This window comes from Cupressus sempervirens, chromosome 11 (assembly GCF_028749045.1).
Source record: "Cupressus sempervirens isolate cs-2001-9-10 chromosome 11, ASM2874904v1, whole genome shotgun sequence".
NCBI lineage: Eukaryota > Viridiplantae > Streptophyta > Pinopsida > Cupressales > Cupressaceae > Cupressus > Cupressus sempervirens.
Genome location: NC_143128.1, coordinates 360,131,124 through 360,152,077, shown reverse-complemented (window position 1 = coordinate 360,152,077; position 20,954 = coordinate 360,131,124).

Genomic DNA, 20,954 nt, shown 5'->3' with positions numbered 1-20,954 from the left:
ATAGTATCATACTTAATCAAGGAAAGTACACTTTAGATATCTTGAATAAATTTGGAATGTGGAGTTGCAAGTCTATGTCTTCTCTAATGGAGACCAATTTACATAAACTTAAAGATGTAGCTATAGAATCACCTCTAATAGATTCTACTCTCTACAGATAGATGATTGGGTCCCTTATGTACCTAGTAAATACAAGACCTGATATTTTTTATGCTATTCATGCCTTAACTCAATTTATGTGTGAACCTAAGGAGATTCACCTAGTTGTTGTTAAACACATTATGAGATACTTACGAGGCACTCTTAATTATGGACTCAAATATGAGAAAGTTGCTTTAGATTTACATTGATTCACTAATTTAGATTAGGGTGAAAGTGTTATAGATAGGAAAATCACTTCAAGATATTGTTTCAGTTTAGGATTAGCTATGATTTCATGGATATGTAGAAAGAAATATTCAGTAACTCAGAGCTCCACAAAAGCTGAATACATTGCAGTAATGATGGCCTCCCGAGAAGCAGTATGTATGAGGAAGTTACTTGTGGGATTATTTGGGCAAGCCATGAATCCTATGATTATTCATTGTGATAATCAAAGTTCCATCAAGCTCTTAGTGAATCCAATTTTCCATGACAGATCCAAGCATATTGAAATTCCTTACCATTATGTAAGAGATATGGTAGATAGGAATTCTATAAAATTGGAATACATTTGCACTATAGATCAGACATCAAACATACTCACCAAACCTCTATTTAGAGTAAAGAGAGAACATTTTAGGAGGAGAATTGGTATGGTTAAGTTTTAATCCATTTGTACTTTGATTATTAATACAATAATTTTATTTTTGTTAGGCTATTTATTGTTATGGGCTCCACCATGTGTAATCATTATTTAAAGAGGTTGTAATCTATGAAATAATAAATACTTGTGTAAAAGGAATTATGAGAGATACTAAATAATAGATTTGACTATAAGATCTAGATGAGTTTTAGATCATATTGTGATGTTGACATTGCTATGTTCATGGTTCACAAATTGGATAAAGGAAGAATCTTAGAATTCTCTAGGATTATCCTATATTCTGGTAGATCTTAAACTCAGGATCTTGTTGTGATATAGAAATACTAGTTTCTATGAGTCACAACATGTGTCTTATCACTAGTAGTAGTGATTTTTCATGTCATAGGTTTAATAATATGACTTTTTATCATGTGTTCTATGATACCACATACTAAGAAGAGATAGACAGATATAGAGTTAAATGGTACCTTCCTTGCTTTGATTCCTAAAAAGCCTGGTGTTGATTGCATGAATCAGTTTAGATCAATCAATTTATGAAACTCTTTTTATAAAGTTATTTCAAAAGTTCTAACTCTCAGAATTTTATCTTTTCTTCTGAATTTGATTTCTAGAAAGTAGAATGGGTTTGTTCCTAGCAGAGAGATCTTGGATTCTATCATCCCGGTGCATGAGAATACTCATTCCCTTACTATGTACAAGAGAGAGGGGTTCCTTCTTAAACTTCATTTATCCAAAGCATATGATAGGGTGGACTAGAATTTTTAAAAAAGAGGGTTGGAAGCTTTTGGGTTTAATAAGAGATTTTTGGAGTTGGTCCTTATGCTAGTTTCCTCTGCCACCTTCTCTATTCTTGTTGATGGATCTCCAACTCCTTTATATCAAGCATCTCATGGGTTAAGGCAAGGGGATTTACTAGTTACTATCCTCTTCATTCTCATTGTTGAATGCTTAGGTAGATTTGTGGAGAAAATGGTGTTTGTGGGGGATTTTTTGGGGTTCAGGCCTTTGTCTAAAGATCTTACTTGCTCCCATCAATAATTTATGGATGACTCTATTGTTATGGTAGAAGCTTCTGTTACGAATGTGAGGAACATCAAGAAAGCTATTGAGGATTATGGGCATGCTTTTGGCCAAATTATCAACTGGAATAAAAGTGTGATTTATTTAATCAATGCCAATGACAATAGGAAGAATAAAATGAAAAGAATTATTGGCTATGAGATTGGTACCCTTCTAGGCTCTTATCTTGGTTTACTCCTCTACTTTTAACCACTTCAGCTTTTTTGGAGGTCACTGATTGATAAAATTCATTCTACATTAGCAAGTTAGAAATGATCCTTCCTTAGCCTAGCTAGTAAGGTTATTGTTCTCAAATCCACTTTATAGAATGTGTCATTGTATTCTTTGAGTATTTTTAAGATCCCTAAAAATTTTTCTTTAGCTATTGAGAAAATTTAGAAACTTTTCTTATGGATGGGTATGGAAAAGAAGAAAACATTGGCTTTGATCGTGTGGGAGAAACTATTCATGGCTATGAATAAAGGAGGCCTTGGTCTTAGAAGGGTTGCTTCTATGAATGATTCATTACTTGCCAAGCTTATTTAGAGATGGCACAAAGAGGAGGGAGAATGGAGAGACATTTGGAATGATAAATATAATAGGGAGAATCAAGTTTTAAACTAGTCCTTAGCAATGAGTCTTTACAAGGGGGTTCAATGATTTGGAAAAAAGCTCAAAAAAATAAGAAGATTATTAATAAAGGGGTCAAATGGAAGGCAAGAAACAAGAGGACTATTTAGTTTTGGGATGATATCTAGATTCTTCATCATACCCTCAATTCCAATAAGAAGGGGAATGACTTTATGGAATAATAAAAGAACTTTTTTGGAATTTTTGTGGAGGATTGTTGGGAGGAGGATAATAGGGTTAACCTCAATAGAGTGGATAATAAACTTAATGATCTTAACAAGATTTAGTTCAAGAGGAGGATGCCTTGATATGGAAACATAATCCAATGGGTTATTTTTTGTGTATACAATATATGCTAATGCCTTTGAAGAGCATTAGGAGCCTTGCTGGGTCAAAGCTTGATTTAAAGTTATGGCACCCAAGGTTAACATATTTTTTTGGATTCTTTTGCAGGATAAAATTCTTACTAGTTACAATTTGTTGAAGAAAGGTTTTAACCTTGTAAATAGATGTTATCTTTATAAGGAAGCAGATGAATTAGTTAACCATTTGACTATTAATTGTACTTATACTAGAAGATTATGGGAAAAGGATTTTGGTTTTTTGAATATGATTTGGGTCTTCCCCCTTAACATTCAAGAGCTATTTAATGTTTGGAAGTCTTCCTTTAGTAATAATTTGGTTATGATTTTGTGAGACTTAATCCTCCCATTTCTCTTTTGGGGTGTTTGGAAGGAACAAAATGATAGGGTGTTTAGGGGTAAAGAAAGTAATTCTAGACAGTTGTTCTATAAGATTAAGAATATAGTAATAGAGAATATTGGATCTTCTGGAAAAGGGCACCAAACTCAAAATGCTTGGGAATAAAAAGTGATTTAGAACTATAATTTGGATGGTCTTAGTCTTGCTCAAAATGGTCCTAACTTAAGGGATTTGGCTAGATGGGATTGTCCTCCTCAAGACTGGTGTAAGATTAATTTTGATGGGGCTTCAAAGGGCAACCAGAGAATGGAAAGTTGTGGTGTCATCATCAGGAATATGAATGGGGATAGATCATGTTAGATGGCATTCCTATTGTTGAACAAACTATCATGTGGCAGAAGAAAGTGCAACTCTTTATGGTCTTAGCTATGCCAAAAGTTTGAATTTGAAAAAGATTTGTCTGGATGGGGAATCCCTTAATTACAAATTGTCTTAATAAATTTACTAATCCTTCTTGGAATATTCATATTATTATTTCTAAGACCATTGATCTAATCAATTCTTTTGAAAATTGTGTATTTACCCACAACTATAGAGAAACTAATCAAGTTGCTGATTGGGCTGCTACTGTGGTATGCAAAACTTATGAAAAGTTAATTTGGAATCAAGGTGATATTATTCCTATCAAGGGGCTTTCCTTAATTGAGTATGAAAAAGTTAGAAGAAAACAAAAAAGTTTAATTAATGATGAATATGACATCAAGGATTAATTATGATTTGGGTAGGATTAGAAAACAAGGGGTTATTATGAGTTGGGCAGTGTCTTGTCATTCATTTCCACATGGATTATGGGTTTGTTTTCTTACCATTGAAATCCTTTGCTATGATTTTGACACAAGGTTTTTATTTTAGTGTATTTTTTTGAGGACTAAGAGAACTTATTTTAATTTTAAGAAAATGAGAGGAAGGAGAAATAGGATTGAATCGGCGAGTTGCAAAGAATCGAAGAAGAAGCATGAGATTTGGGACATTCTAGAATAGTGGAATTTTATTGGATTTATGGAGAAGTTGAAAGCTAGTAAGCCTCCTATTACCTACAAACTCATCAAAATATGGAAGGATGAGACTATTTTAGTGGGTAATTAGAGAATGGAGGCTATTGAGGACATTATTGCTAAAGCTATGGGTCTTGACACTAAGAGTATGAACTTCTATTGGGATAGGAAGCTTTCAAATTAGGTGGTAGAAGAGTTTGTGGATATAGTTAAGGAGTGCAATAGGCTAGTGAAAATTTGTAATTCATACTTTATCCCTGGCTCCATTTCTTGCCCTTGGTTTGTCATGTTTTTGGAGATTGAATATCTTACTTTAGATGGATGCTTTATAAAGATATATAGACACCATTTTATGCTGGTTAACCATCCTAGGCATAGGGTTGGGCTTAATCTCCCCTTGTACCTCAGGAAATCACTAGGTAACACTATTTTAGCCATTCAAAATGATCTTGAGGGTGATCATGCTTGTCATGAGGGTTTAGTGGTTCTATTTATGAACCTTCTGAAATCCAAAAAAGTGGATAGACCCCATCTAAGAAAGAAAACTTTAAATTGTGAGACAGAGGGAAGTGAATTGGAGGAGGGTTTTGATGAACATATAGAGGATGAGGTTTCTAAGGTTGAGGTTAAGAAGAGGAAGAAATGTGATCATAGGAGCTCATCTAGGAACAAAAGGAAGAATAAGGAGATTGATTCTAAACAAGACACTAATTCTGAAGAGGAGCAGGAAGAGGGTATTGAGAAGAAAGGTATCTCAGGAAAAGTTTTTGTTAACAAGGGGAAGAATATAGAAAGGGATTATGTTCCTTCTATGATGAACTCCTAATTAAGAGGATGGAGAGAAAAAGGAACAATGTGTTTGCTGAAGATTTGGATGCAGATAAAGGGTTTAAGGAGGCTAAGTTTGATAGGACCAAACAAGGAGGGAATGAGGATTACCTTGTACATAATAGGGATGAGGAAAACAAGTTTTTTTTGAAGGGAATCTTTGGTAACCTAGGGCTTATGAAGAAGGGTATTAGCAATCTAAAGTAGAATATGCAAGACATCTCGAGAGAATTTGATCAGCTTAGTAGAACAACTAGGGGGGAGAGAACTCTAGGTTATTATATTGACATACTCTCTATGGTTATTGGTAATGTTGAAGAGGTAAAGAATTTGATGAAACATTGGTGTAAATAGATATTTACTATTTACACTTAAGTTTACTTAGGTTAGTGCATTATTTTATTATTTATTTTGTGAGGCACTTAGGAGTTTATGTACCTTTTTGAGTTGTCATGTTGATAACATATAAGTACAAACCTCTAATTCATCACATGGTGTCTACAACACTGGAGTTTGCATCATTTACTGAGTTGTCATGTTGACAACACAGTTATTCATACTCCCTTTTAGTACATGTTGTCTACAACATTGATTTTCATGTTACACTATTGTAGGCTTATCCTCTCATCATCACACTTATTTCTGTGCTTAATGGAGGATAACCCATATCTGCTAGACATGTGCCTGGTTGTATGACCTATCATGTAGCTGATTCCTAGGCATTCTAGATGCATCTCAAAGGCCTTTATCTATAGGCACTCCTAGTGTACTTGGTTGGATAATGTTGTCCTTGATGTCACACAAATGTCATATCAGTCATTAGTCTCAAGTTCACCGAGCTCAGACAGTTTGCAATGCAATCTACAATGCCAACTGAGCTCACTCGATCATCGAAGGAAATGTGGAAGATAGTGTTAACCGAGCTAACTCAATCAACAAAGGAAAGGTGAAAGACAGTGTTCACTAAGCTCACTTAGTCAACGAAGGAAATGTGGAAGTCAGTATTAACCGAGTTTCACTCTGTCTCCAAAGGGTAGTTTCCATCGAGCTCACTCGATCATCAAAGGAATCATGGAGAAGTCAATGTTAACCGTTGTATTAACCAAGCTCAGTCGGTTAACACAAGAATTATTTTATGAAAAAAGTTCACCATGTAGGGTCGACCAGTATAGGGATTTGCTAATTAATTACTTCTAGCTAACTATTGTAATTGTTTGTTTTAGTCAGTGATTTGAGCTGACTAAGATAATCTGAAAGGTATATATGGTCATTCAAGTTATGAATTAAAAGGTGTGTGTGATTGTGAAAAAGAAGTTATGAATGTGAATTATAGTATGAAATGAAAAGGTGAATGTTGAGCAAAGTCTGATGAAGGATTAGATGTGTTGAAGGAGCTGTAAAGTTGTATTTGATCAGTAAGGATCCAGTCAAGCATAACAAAGATCTGTAATCAGCAAAGATAAGTTGCACATTATATCAGGTCACTTCATTGTTGATTTCTAACCATTGTAACAGTGAATTCAAAATCTCTTAACAAATTTGGTTTAACAACCATTCAATAAATCCTCTAACAAGGTGACAGTTTAGTTGAATTGTTCTAAAGACCTCTAGCAAGGCCACTCCTAACAGGGTGATTAAATCCTTTAACAGGGTCACACCTAACAGTGTGTTTTTGTAACCTTTAACAGGGTTGGCTCCTAATAGGGCTCACTTCAGAAGAGTGAAAAATAGTATCTAGTTACATTGGTGGTTTTTCCCATATTGGGTTTCCATGTTAAAACTAGTGTCTCTTGTGTTCTTAATTGCTGAATTGCTTTGTGCATGATAACATATCAGTTCATAATATTTATCATTTGTTGCATTATCAAGTTTCAACATTTTATATTAATCAGATCAAGGGTATATTTAGACATCTTAGGGACTGTGGAAATTTTTGTAGTAACTGATTCACCCCCTCCCCCTCTCAGTTACTCTATTCTCATTTCCAACAATTGGTATCAGAGCTTTTGGTGCTTGCAAGAAAAGATTTCAAGGATCTAAGACAAAGATCAAGATGTCTTACAAAAGAGAAATTCCAAAACTCAACAGAGATAACTTCTCTGCATGGCAAGGATTGATGAGACTTCATCTGGCTATTGTTGGTGATACTGGACTGAAATACCTTGAAGAAAAATATGAAGAACCTTTTGGCACATTGTCTGTCAATGACATTGCTGAAAAGAAGACTCACAACAATATGATGATAGACATAGCATCCACTCTCAGTTATGAAGAATTTGATGACATTAAGGACTGCAAAATTGCCTTTGAGATGTGGAACAAGCTAAAAGAGATCTATGGAGGAGATGATTATGTGAGAAGAGCAAAAGTAGAAAGTTTAAGAGGACAATTTGATCAAATGAGGATGAGAGAGGATGAAAATATTGTAAAGTATGTTGAAAGAGTTAAAGCATGTGTGAGTGTAATCAGAGCATCTGGAGGTGATATCAAAGGAGAAACAGTTATAAGCAAAGTTCTTAGAACCTTGCTTCCCATTTATGCAATCAGAGTTTTTGCAATTTAGGAAAGAAGGTGTGAAGAAAATCATCAGATAAATTTTGAGGCCATAGTTGGAAGACTAACTGCATTTGAACTAGATAACTTTGACAACTATGTTCCAGCCTCCAAGAACATTGAATCAGCATTTCAAGGCAAGCTCTCACTCAAGGAGAAAAACAAAAAGGAGAAGGAATCTCAGTCAGAAAGTGAAAATGAATCAAGCTAAAGTTCAGATAGTGACCTTGAAGTGATTGAAGCTCTACTAGCAAGGAAATATTCTAGAGGCAGAGAAAAATACAAAGGTAAAGTTCCTCTAATCTGCTTTTCTTGTGAAGAAATTGGTCATATTGTAGCAAGGTGTCCAAACAAGCAAAACAATGATGAAAAGAAAGATTACAAATGGAATGACGAGAAAGACTTCAAATCATCCAAGAATAAATGTAAGAAATCATGCTTCATGGCTGAAAATTCTAAAGATTCTGATAATAGTGAGGATGAAATTGTTTATATTGTGGTTAAAGATGATTCTGACAGTGACGAGGAAGATAAAATGGCACTTGTTTCTCATATAAGTAAGAATGATACATGGATTATAGACAGTGGTTGCTCACATCATATGACTGGTGATAAAATTAAGTTTGATCAATTTGAAGACTATGATGGTGGCAGTGTAAGGTTTGGTAATAATGATCATTTCATAAAAGAAAGAGGAAGAATCTATCTAACCAAAGAACTTGTATGTAATAATGCCTATTGGGTTGAAGGTCTTAAACATAATTTGCTAAGTGTGGCACAATTATTCAATACTAGATTCAAGGTGGAATTCATGCATGGAAAGGCAAGACTGTTGAATGAGCAAGGAAAGCTGATAGGATCTGGCACCCAAACTAAAGGTAACTTGTTCTATCTAGAACTTGGTGAATGCTCATGTTTTATTGCTCAAATTGAAGAAATTTGGTTATGGCATAAAAGGTTGTGTCATGTCAATTTTGATAATTTGGTAAAAATAAGCAAATTCAAGAAAGTAAGAGGCATTCCTAACATTAAGAAACCTGAGGTTGGTCTATGCAAGAATTGTTATATTGGTAAAATGGGAAAGACTAGTTTTAAAGGTAAGAACTATCAGTCTGAAGATATATTAGAAATTGTGCATACTAATTTATGTGGACCCATTGGAATAGAAAGCTATACTGGAGAAAAGTTTTTCATTATTTTTGTTGATGACTACTCAAGAATGATGAATGTCATGTATCTAAGGAATAAATCAAATAGAGGTGGTGAATTCATCTCACATGAATTGAACAACTTCTGCATTGAAAAAGGTATTAAAAGATAGGTCTCAGCACCAGGAACTCCTGAACAAAATGGAATAGCTGAAAGAAGAAACAAATCCATCATGAATTGTGCAAGAACCCTGATGATAGAAAAGAACATTACTATCAAATACTGGAAGGAAGCCATCAGTACTACAATTCATACCTTAAACTGAGTACAGTTGAAGAAGGACTCATTCAAAACTCCCTATGAATTATGGTATGGCTACAAACCCAATGTAAGTTATCTGAAAGTATTTGGAAGCAAATGTTATATTTTGAAAGAATGTAGAAAAGGAAAATTTGATGTAAAAGGTGATGAAGGAATATTTTTAGGATATTCTTGTAAAAGCAAAGCATGTAGATGTTTAAATCTATCCACTCACAAAGTCATAAAAAGTGCACATGTGAAAGTTGATGAGTTTGCAGACAAATTTGAAGAAGAAAGCAAAAAGGTACCTAAAGATTACAGAAGATTTGTTTACATTGAACCAGATACTATACCAAGCATACCGTTCACTCAAGAATCCTCAACTCCCGAGTCATCAGTAACCGAGTTGCAAAAATTTCAAATCAAGCCATAGCAACATTCAGACATTACCGAGCAAGTGTCTACCGAGTCTGAAGCATCCGAGCCAATTCTTACCGAGCTAGAACAACCAGAACATGAAATTGAAGTACAAGGAGATAGCAATGAAAATCATTCAAGAGGCAAAGAACCTATATTAGCTACATATGTCAGAAGACATCATGCACTAGATTAGATCATTGGAGACAAATCTGAAGGCACCTTGACAAGAAGCAAGCTGAAAAATACTTGTTTACTTGCTGATTTTGAACCTAGAAGCATTAAAGATGCATTGGCAAATGATAGTTGGATAGAGGCAATGAACGAGGAAATAGAGTAGATAGAGAAGAACAAGACATGGACTCTTGTACCCAAGCCTAAAAATAAGAATGTAATTGGAACCAAGTGGGTATTAAGAAACAAGTCGACTGAAGATGGTAAGGTATCCAGAAACAAAGCCAGATTGGTATGCAAAGGATAGTCTCAAGAAGAAGGCATAGATTATGGAGAAACCTTTGCTCCTGTTGCAAGATTGGAAGGAGTCAGAACCTTACTTGCATATGCTGCTCACAAAGGATTCAAAGTTTATCAGATGGATGTCAAGTCAGCATTCCTCGATGGAATACTAGATGAAGAAGTTTACATTGAACAACCTGAAGGTTTTTCTGATCCAGATAAAAAGAACATGGTCTGCAAATTACACAAGGCACTGTATGGTCTAAAAAAAGCCCCTAGAGCATGGTATGAAAGATTGCATAACTATCTTTATTCAGATTGGTTTTCAAAGAACTAATGATGATAGTAGTTTGTATATAAAGGAAGGACCAGATAATAAGATTGTCTTGGAAGAAATATTTGTAGATGATACTATTTTCACAAGGCATGATGATCTTTGCAAAGAATTTCCAAAAAAAATGAACAAGGAATTTGAAATGTCTATGTTTGGTGAAATAAAATTCTTTGTTGGTCTTCAAATTCAACAAAATAAGAATGGCATCTACATCACTCAATCAAAATACATCAAGGAGATATTGAAAATTTTTGGTATGGAGGACTGTAAACCTGTTGGAACTCCTATGTGTAATGAATTGAAACTTATTAAAGATGATGAATCCAAAGAGGTAGATCAAGCATTGTATAGATCTATGATTGGAAAGTTGCAATACGTAGTTCATACCAGGCCAGATATTGCCCTTGCAGTTGGTATTGTTGCAAGATTATTAGCAAAGCCAAGAGAAACTTACCTAATGGCAATCAAAAGAATAATAAGATATTTGAAAGGAACTAAAGATTATGGCTTATGGTACAAATTTGGAGGTAATTTGGATTTGAAAGTGTTTACTAATGTTGATTGGGCAGGAAACCTTGATGACAGAAAAAGCACAAGTGGAGGAGCATTCTTTCTTGGAAAAAGATTGGTTTCTTGGACAAGCAAAAAGTAGAATTGTACATCCCAATCTATAGCAGAAGCAGAGTATGTTGCTGCAGTAGTAAACTGTTCAAATATTGTTTGGTTTAAGCAGTTATTGCAAGGAATGAAGATGGAAATCAAAGAACCAGTTGTCATGTTCTGTGACAATAATAGTGCAATCAACATATCTAAGAATCTAGTAATGCATTCCAAGACCAAGCATATTGCAATAAAATATCATTTTGTCAGAGAATTGGTGCAAGACAAGGAGATCAGATTGGAATATGTCCATATAAAGGAACAAATTGCTGACATATTCACAAAGCCTTTACCTAAGGATGCATTTTTGTATCTTAGAGGTAAGTTAGGGGTCATTCCCCTATCTGAAGTCCACTAAAAATAAGTTCTAGTGATGCATCAACGCATACAAGATTGAAGATCTATCTGTTGATGCAGTTTAATCAGAAATCATTGCATATGAATCAGTACTAAAGGTAAATTACAATTCACTTAACTTCTTTCGTCTTTGGCATGTGTTGTCAAAGAGGGAGAGATTTACTGTCATATCCTTCTGAAATTTGTGAGATTTGAAAAGTTTGCCATGAATTCCCTTAACAAAGGGAGATTATTGAAGGAGCGAGAAGTTTGTTATCTTGTTGGACTTGTTTTCAAAATTTCATTCTATTATGACATGTTGTGTTGCCATCAATGCCAAAGAGGGAGATTGTTGGATAATGTTGTCCTTGATGTCACACAAATGTCATATCAGTCATTAGTCTCAAGTTCACCGAGCTCAGGCAGTCTACAAAGCAATCTACAGTGCCAACCGAGCTCACTCGATCATCAAAGGAAATGTGGAAGACAGTGTTAACTGAGCTAACTCAGTCAAAAAAGGAAAGGTGAAAGACAGTGTTCACTGAGCTAACTCGATCAATGAAGGAAATGTGGAAGTCAGTATTAACCGAGCTTCACTCAATCTCCAAAGGGTAGTTTCCACCGAGCTCACTCGGTCATCAAAGGAATCATGGAGAAGTTAGTGTTAACTGAGCTTCACTCGGTCTCCAAAGGGTAGTTTCCACCGAGCTCACTTGGTTATCTTAGGAAACTCAGTACTTACCGAGTTCTCCCGGTGATTGAAGGATTGTCACAAAGTTCATTGTATTAACCGAGCTCAGTCAGTTAACACAGGAATTATTTTCTGAACAAAGTTCACCATGCAGGGTTGGCCAGTATATGGATTTGCTAATTAATTACTTCTAGCCGACTGTTGTAGTTGTTTTTTTTAGTCAGTGATTTGAGCCGACTAAGATAATCTGAAAGGTATATATGGTCATTCAAGTTATGAATTAAAAGGTGTGTGTGATTGTGAAAAAGAAGTTATGAATGCAAATTATAGTATGAAATGAAAAGGCGAGTGTTGAGCAAAGTCTGATGAAGGATCAGATGTGTTGAAGGAGCTGTAAAGTTGTATTTGATCAGTAAGGATCCAGTCAAGCATAATAGAGATCTGTAATCAGCAAAGATAAGTTGCACATTATATCAGGTCACTTCATTGTTGCTTTCTAACCATTGTAACAGTGAATTCAAAATCTCTTAATAGAGTTGGTTTAACAGCCATTCAATAAATCCTCTAACAAGGTGACAGTTCAATTGAATTCTTTTAAAAACCTCTAGCAAGGCCACTCCTAATAGGGTGATTAAATCCTTTAATAGGGTCATACCTAACAGTGTGCTTTTTTAACCTTTAACAGGGTTGGCTCCTAAAAGGGCTCACTTCAGAAGAGTGAAAAATAGTATCTAGTTACATTGGTGGTTTTTCTCATATTGGGTTTCCACGTTAAAACTGGTGTCTCTTGTGTTCTTAATTGCTAAATTGCTTTGTGCATGATAACATATCAGTTCTTAATATTTATCATTTGCTGCATTATCAAGTTTCAGCATTTTATATTAATCAGATCAAGGGTATATTTAGACATCTTAGGGACTGTGGAAATTTTTGTAGTATCTAATTCACCCCCTCCTCCTCTCAGTTACTCTATTCTCATTTCCAACATTGTACATTGTATTGAATACTATATAGTTATTCTGATCATACTTTGGTCTATTTTTTGCTTGTGTTCAAGTTCCTTCATCTTGGGTGAATTTTTACCTAAGGAAAATTCTTACATGGCATCAGAGGTAAGGGAGATTCTCATCACAAAGCTATTGGAGACCTTGTTGCTTCATCTCTTGAAAGGACAAAATTCACATGTAGAGCATTAGCTACAATTGGGATCATCTAGAGCTGAAGTGGACCTTGCCATTACGTTTAGAGTGATGATTCAGTGAAGATCGACTATAAAATTGTCTATTTTAGGCCATAGTCAATCGTGAGGCAAAATTTATTTGCAAATCGAAACCTGAAGGCATAATTGGAAAGCTAGGTATAGTCTTTTATTTGATCTGGTTAATTATTTTTTAGATCTATAATTCTACTTTTTCTCTATATTTTTTAGATTTTTTTTTTTGAAATTTTTTGCCCAGTTGGGCTTGCAGAGAAAATCTTTTTGCAAAACTAGGTAGTCACACCCTAGCTCTACAAGGAGGAATATTTTGTTACAAGTGGCATATCCCTTTAACTATTTAACATCACATTCTTGAAAATCCTACCAGTGGGCACAACACCTTATTTTATTTTTTGCTACGGTTTGCTTTGAAAATCTAGCAATATAAACATATTCTAGCTAGCTCCAACTCAACTGAAACACAATTTTGTGGCCAACTTAGTTTACATTGTTTCTCATGGTAGAGAGCATATAAAGGTCATTGAGCTCTTATTCTGCATCAATGTGGAATATTTGAATATCCCTACCGACTATTAATTCCTCTTTTGGTCCCGACATCATATCTCCAGCCTGCCACTTTCTACTATTTGGCCACTGCAAAGTGACTCACTGGTGCCCACAAAACACCATCTAGTAGCCCATGTAGTGATAGATTTTGACACATGGCAAGCATTGCAACCACTATGTGGCCTAGTGCCCTTTTTCCATGTGGTATGTTGTTAGTGGATTTAAACTCCACGCCGATACAGTCAGCAAGCTAACTCAATAGAATAGCTAGGTTACACATCAACCCAATTGTACCCTGCACACTTAGTTGACTCCATATGCTATGTCTATAAGGACCTGTTGACTATTTGTACCATTTGTACAGTTGACATCATCAATCGTACATGTGACATCATCACTACATTAGTAGGGCTTGCATTTTTGCTGACATCAAAAAAGTACTATCTTAAATTTGATGACCATTTGACCATCATTTAGAGGCATTTTTGAACTACTATGATGGCCATTTTACTGTTAAATTTAACATCATGTTTTCCTCTCTATACCCCTCTTCAGATGTAGTTTTTATTTGGTAGCCCGACTTTGAGAGGCCATAACTTGGTCATTTGGACTCCAAATCAGGTGCAATTTTTTAAAATTTTGTGTTAAAAATTTTTCTCTAGTTTTGGTGCATGGATTTGTTGGTATAAACATTTTTTGGTGACTGTACCTATCTAATCCTGCATTTTGTAACTTTAAACACATCGTATGAGCTCATCTGGACTCCTTTTCTATTGAAAATATTCAGGACTAACAAGGTTACTGAGAGGGGAGGGGTGAATCAGTAAACTTTAAAAAATTCAAACCAATTCTGCATAATAAAAAATTCACCATTCATTCATCTTCTTTACTGTACGCATGAAAAGATTAACACACTGATTTGGTGATCCAGAAACCTTTCAATTTGAAAGTAAAACTGGGGTGGGGATGATGCCCACGAAACTTCAATACTACAGTATAAAGTTGGCCAGTTAAGACTTACAATGATCACTTCTGGTGATCTACCCTGTTAGGAGCAAGTAGGACTGCTAGATCCACCTTGTTAGAGGATTTACAAACATACAATGAAGTATGCACTCTGTTAGGAGATTTACAAAAGACTTTTAAGTCTACCCTGTTAAAGGATTTACAAATTGATTCACCTGTTAAGATGAAGCAGTGGATCTGCTTGCAATTGGTTTGCTGATTAGATCTTATGTACTGATCACTTGATGTGATGGATATATCTTTGCTGCTCCTTGATAACCTTGCTGAATACTCTGCTGCTGATTCTCTTTGAATTCGCTCAATTACATTCTTACTTCACTATATTGCAAATGGCATAATACATTACATATATACCATTCCAATACTTACAACAACAAGGTCGGCTGAACACAAGTGGACAAAACATTACTGAGTTAGCCAAATAGTAGAAAACTCAGGTTCCTCAAACTCACTCGGTGACCTTCTGACACTCGGCATCCACTGCAATACACTGCATTGTCATGTAATCGGTAAGAGCAGGGGTGTGGTCCATACTAATCATTCTGAGTAGCTTGGAACTTGGTAACCACTGGTGACTCGGTAAGCATTGTGTCACTCAGTAGAAACTAACTCCGACGATTCACTTGGTAAGCACTGAATACTTCTTTTACCTTTCTATCTTGGTAATCACTGAAACCTTCATTTACCTTCCTGACTGGGTAAACACTAAATCCTTCATTTACCTTCCTAACTCGGTCAATACTAAATCCTTCATTTACCTTCCTGACTCGGTAAATACTAAATCCTTTGTTTACCTTCCTGACTCGATAAATAATAAATCCTTCGTTTACCTTCCTGACTCGGTAAACACTACTGAACATACTTGGTAATGAATGAATGCTCGGTATGAACTGTAAACTGAGTGATGAACTCGGTAAGCATTCAGAATCAAATAAGTGTTGTAACTAATGACAAATGTATCATTATTCCAACACTTTTCATGTTCTATTTTTTTTGAAAGTGCATATTTTTTTTCTACTTTTTAGATCTGCAATTAGATTGTAGGCTTGTGTGGACAAAAAATCCACTTTCAGAAATAGGTCCTATTTTGCATTGTATTGCTTCATAATTGTTCTATCTTTGAGCTACATTGTAAAATTTCAGATTTTTACTCTATACAAAGGTTGTAATCAAAAAAATTAGAAAGCCAACTTTGTCCATTTTGACAAGTGGCCTATTGTAAATGCACTATATATAAAATGCCAAAATCATTCATTTGGGAGGGATTTTTTGATTGAGTGAAAAGGGGGGTGTGTATCATGCATTGTGTCTCCTTGATCTTGTGCTCTTGTATTATGGGTTCTCTTTCAAAGTTGACTCCACATAATTATGCTACTTGGAAAGAAAACCTTAAGGAACCATTGGTAGGAAAAGATTTACTGCATTATGTAATTGGTGCAAAAAAGAAACCTCCTGTTGATGCTGATGAAGCTCAAAAAGAAGAATGGGAATCAAAACAAGAGATTTCCCTAGGAACCTTGTTGAAAAATATCTTTGATCCTATCAAATTTTACATTAGGAATCTTACCGATCCAATAGAGGTATGGGCTAAACTTGAAGCATTGTATGGGACAGTAGATGAAGACATGGATTACACCATAGAGGACAAATTTCTCAAGTTGGATCCTAGGAATTTCAACACCATCAAAGACTATCTTACCCAAGTAGACATGTATAGGGCATAACTTAAGGATTGTGGTGAAACCATCAAGGATGGAAGGATGATCAAACATATCATGAATCATCTTCTACCTAAATATGCTCCTTTTGTTTTTAGTTTTAATACACACAAATTAACAATGGGTAGTGCTTATGTTAAGCCTTCATTTGAAAATTTTTCAGAAATGTTGATCTTAGAACATGAAATTCTAATGGGTATGGGAATTCTCAAGTCCTCCAAGACCAAAGCCTTGGTAGTAAATGAAGGTAATTTGAGTGGTAAAAACTCCAACAAGAAACAAAAGTAGTGGAAGGCTAAGCCACAAGATGACACAGAAGAATCCTCCTCAAAAGAACAATGTTCCTCAAATCAATCTTCTTCCACTCAACAATCTTCTTCACAACAAGGAAAGTCTTCTTCCAAAAATAATTAGAAGGGGAACAATTCCAACAAAAGGAGAAGAAAACTTGTTCCTATTGTAAGAGGAATGATCATGATGAACATGAGTGCAAGGATTAGCATATTGATGAATTGGTCAATATAATGAGAAAACAAAAAAATGATGTACGAAATGCATATAAGGATAAGGGATCTTCATCCACTTCAAAGGGTAAGGGAAAAGCTTTGGTAGCAAGTACAAACAATGCTGAGGAATGGGTTATTGATTTAGGAGCAACACATCATATGGGTGCTTCAAGGGAGCAATTTTCCTTTTTAAAACCATCAAATGTACCTTACATCTATGTGGGAAATGATACTCAAGTGGAAGTAGAAGGAAAAGGAAATGTTGAGTTGAAAAATGACATCTTCAAGGATGTTCTACATGTTCTTAACCTTAGAACCAACCTTCTCTCCATCTATCAAATAACTCACTATGGATGTGGCAGCAAAGTGGAGTTCCTTCTCGATATAGTTGTGGTGAGAAATCTCCAAGATGATTCTATGGTGGCAATTGGAAAGGCAAATCATGAGACAAGACTTTATTATTTCTCACATTTTGTGCCTAAGTCTACTTCACTTGCCTTGTTAAGTCATTCAAATACACAAAGTAAAATATGGCATGAGATATTTGGACATCTCAATTATCGCTACCTTTGACAACTCAGCAGCAAGGATACGGTCATTGGTCTACCTAGAGTCAAGTATTCAGAGGGTGTATGTCTAGGTTGTAAAATAGGCAAACATCCTAAAGAGAAATATGACAAGGGGAAATCTTGGAAGAAAATTACTATTCTTGAATTGGTTCATAGTGATGTAGCTGACCCATTTCTAGTACCATCTTTTAGTAAGGCCCGCTATGTTCTAACCTTTATTGATGAATTTTTATAGTACACTTGGGTCTTTTTTATTGCTCATAAGAGTGAAGTATTTGACAACTTCATCACCTTCAAATTTAAAGTTGAGAAAAAATCAGGGAAAGCCTTCAAGATTCTATGAACAGATAATGGTAGGGAATATTTCCTCTATAGGCTTATATACTTTTGCACTCATGAGGGTATAGATCTTCAACATTTAGTTGCATACAGACCACAACAAAATGGTGTTTCTGAAAGAAAGAACAGAACCCTTAAGGAAATGACCACTTGTATTCTTCAACATAAGTTTCTAGATCAAGTGTTTTGGGTAGAAGCCATGCGTTGTGCCAACTACATCCAAAAGAAAAGTTTGCATAAGGCCTTAGATGGAATAACACCTTTTGAGGCATGGTGTGGTAGGAAACCAAGCGTAAAGTACTTCAGAGTTTTTGGTTGTCCAACATGGGCAAGGATACCTCCACAAAAGTGAAAGGCATTAGAACCACAAAGAAAACCATGTATATTTGTTGGATATCCTGACCATCTCAAGGCATAAAAACTAATGGATCTAGAGACTCGTGAAATGTTTTATGAGAAGAGTGTTCACTTTGAAGAAACATGTCCAAGTTTGGATTCTTCAAATCCTCCTTCTTCCTCCTTCATGGATAGTGATCATAGTGATAATAGTGACTCAGAAGATGAGATTCCTTTAACCTTGACTCACAGGAAACCACCTTCGCAAGGTCAACAAAAAATTGAGGACATTCATTCTTCTTCTTCCTCTAAACATCTTTGGGCATGTCAAACCCTTGATGTATCAAGTTCATTGGTGGGGAATCCTTCAGACACTCAGAGGACAAGGTGACAACACAAGTCATTTTCACATGCATATATAGCCATTGCTTTAGATCCATAGTCATTAAAAAAAGCATCAAGGATTCTAGAAAGGGACAAGGCTATGGAGGAAGAATATAATTCTTTGATGAAAAATAACACCTGGGACTTAGTTCCCCTTCTCAAGAGAAGAAATATTGTTCGATGTTAGTGGATCTATTGAACCAAATTTGTAGCAGATGGAAGTATGGATAAGCATAAGGTCAAACTAGTAGCCAAAGGTTTCTCATTGGTTCCAGGTATTGACTATATAGAGACTTTTTCATTAAATGCCAAGATGAAATCCATTTGCCTGACACTAGCTATTGCTATAGCTCATGGATGGGTTGTACACTAGATGGATGCTAAGAGTGCTTTTTTGAATGGTGATCTTCACAAGGAGATTTATATGGAGCAGCCATAGGGGTTTGTATAGGATTCTACTATGGTTTGTAGATTGAAGAAGTGTATTTATGGTCTTAAGTAGGCTCCTCGAGCTTGGTATGCCAAAATGGATTCCTTCCTACACTCAGTAGGATTCACTAGGTGTCATTCTAATTCGAATGTCTACATTCTTTAGAAGGATGACTAACACTTGATACTATTTCTTTATAAAGATAACTTGATCATTATAGGGAACACTTCATCCATCATTGCCATTGTCAAGACCTCTCTATAGGACAAATTTTATATGAAAGTCTTGGGTTTGTTACATTACTTTATTAGCATTGAGATCACATAGTCTTCAGCAAGGATCACACTTTCACAACCCAAGTATGCTCTTGACTTGCTTTCTTAGTTTCACATGGGTGAGTGTTGTATGCCTAAAATGTGGGCACACTTCTATGAGTCATTATATCCAAGATTGCTCAAGAATGAGGTCTCAAATGGTGGCTCATAGCTCTCTATTTATGGAGTCCAAGGGTTTGTAATGGAGGTCCTCAATTTGACCTAGTTTATGCCCATGCAAGTACACCATGAAACAAGAGATTCAGGGATAAAAAATGCATGCAAATGGAGATGAAAACTAATCTATATGATGACAATGCAAAACAATGAAAGAAAGGAAATGTAATAACAATGCAATACTAATCTATGAAAGAAAATATGGATCTAAGCTAATATGAAAGTGCAAGGTTGAAATCTCATGATGGAAGCTGTGGATGCATGAGAGAAGAAGACAAGAAGATAGAAGTTCTCCACAAAAAGCTTTAGTATTCAAACTCCTTCAAAAATTGCTCTCCAAACTTGCAACATAACAATAGCATAATAATGGATGTCAAAAATAAGGAGAGGGCTCTCCCTTATAAAGAAAAATGTGGAGGTGGGAAGCTTCTAGAAACCAATATGGGATAATAGAGTTTTGTCCATGTGAGGCAAAATTCCACCAATGAGAAAAGAGGAGAAGAATTAAATGAGGGAAGAAAAAAAAGAATTTATTTGATTTTCGTTGGTTTCATTTTCTTTCTAAGTGGGGATTTATTTAATTAAAAGAGAGCAAGTTATTTTAATTAAATAGGAAGTATTTAATCAAATTAAAAGAGGGGTTTTTCTCTTAATTAATTAAATATGGATGAATTTAATTAAAAGAGAGATTTTCTTTTAATTAAATGGGAAGTTATTTAATTTAATTAAAAGAGGGATTTTCTTTTAATTAAATAAGACTTAAGATAAAATTATCAACCTTAGAAATGAAATAATCAAATTTGATCAAGGAAATTGATTTGAAATGATTTAATTAAATATTACAAACCATTGATTCATGATTTGATAAATTGATAAATTGAATAATGGGGGCTCATAGTCTAGGTGACCATTTTAGGGTGCATACATTTTCCCCTCTTTGATTAATGTGTGATTGATTTGGGAACATATGTAGTCAAAGAAAAAAATTGAAGTGCGAGGTCAATTTGGGATCACAAAACAACCTAGATGTGTGGCCGATTTGGGAACACATTAGGAGAAAGGAAACAAATAAATTTTGACTTTAAAAAGTCAAGGATAAAATTGATAAAACTGAATCAAGGATTGAAGTTGATAGATACTACCCCCTTGTGATTAAAATTGAAATGAGATAGAGGAGAAACAACAAATTGATAAAATTGATCAAATCAAACAAAAGATAAAGTTCTTGGTGCAAGATGAAAGAGATAAGAATCACAAAACCAATGTAGATCATCAAGCATAAAATATTATACCCCAAATTTGAATTAGAAGATAAGAAGTGGGGTAAAAGAAAATGGAAAATAGAAGTTTGGAAGAGAGGAAAAGAAATAGAAAGAAGAAAAGAATTTTTTTCATAAGAAATAGAATGCTCCAAA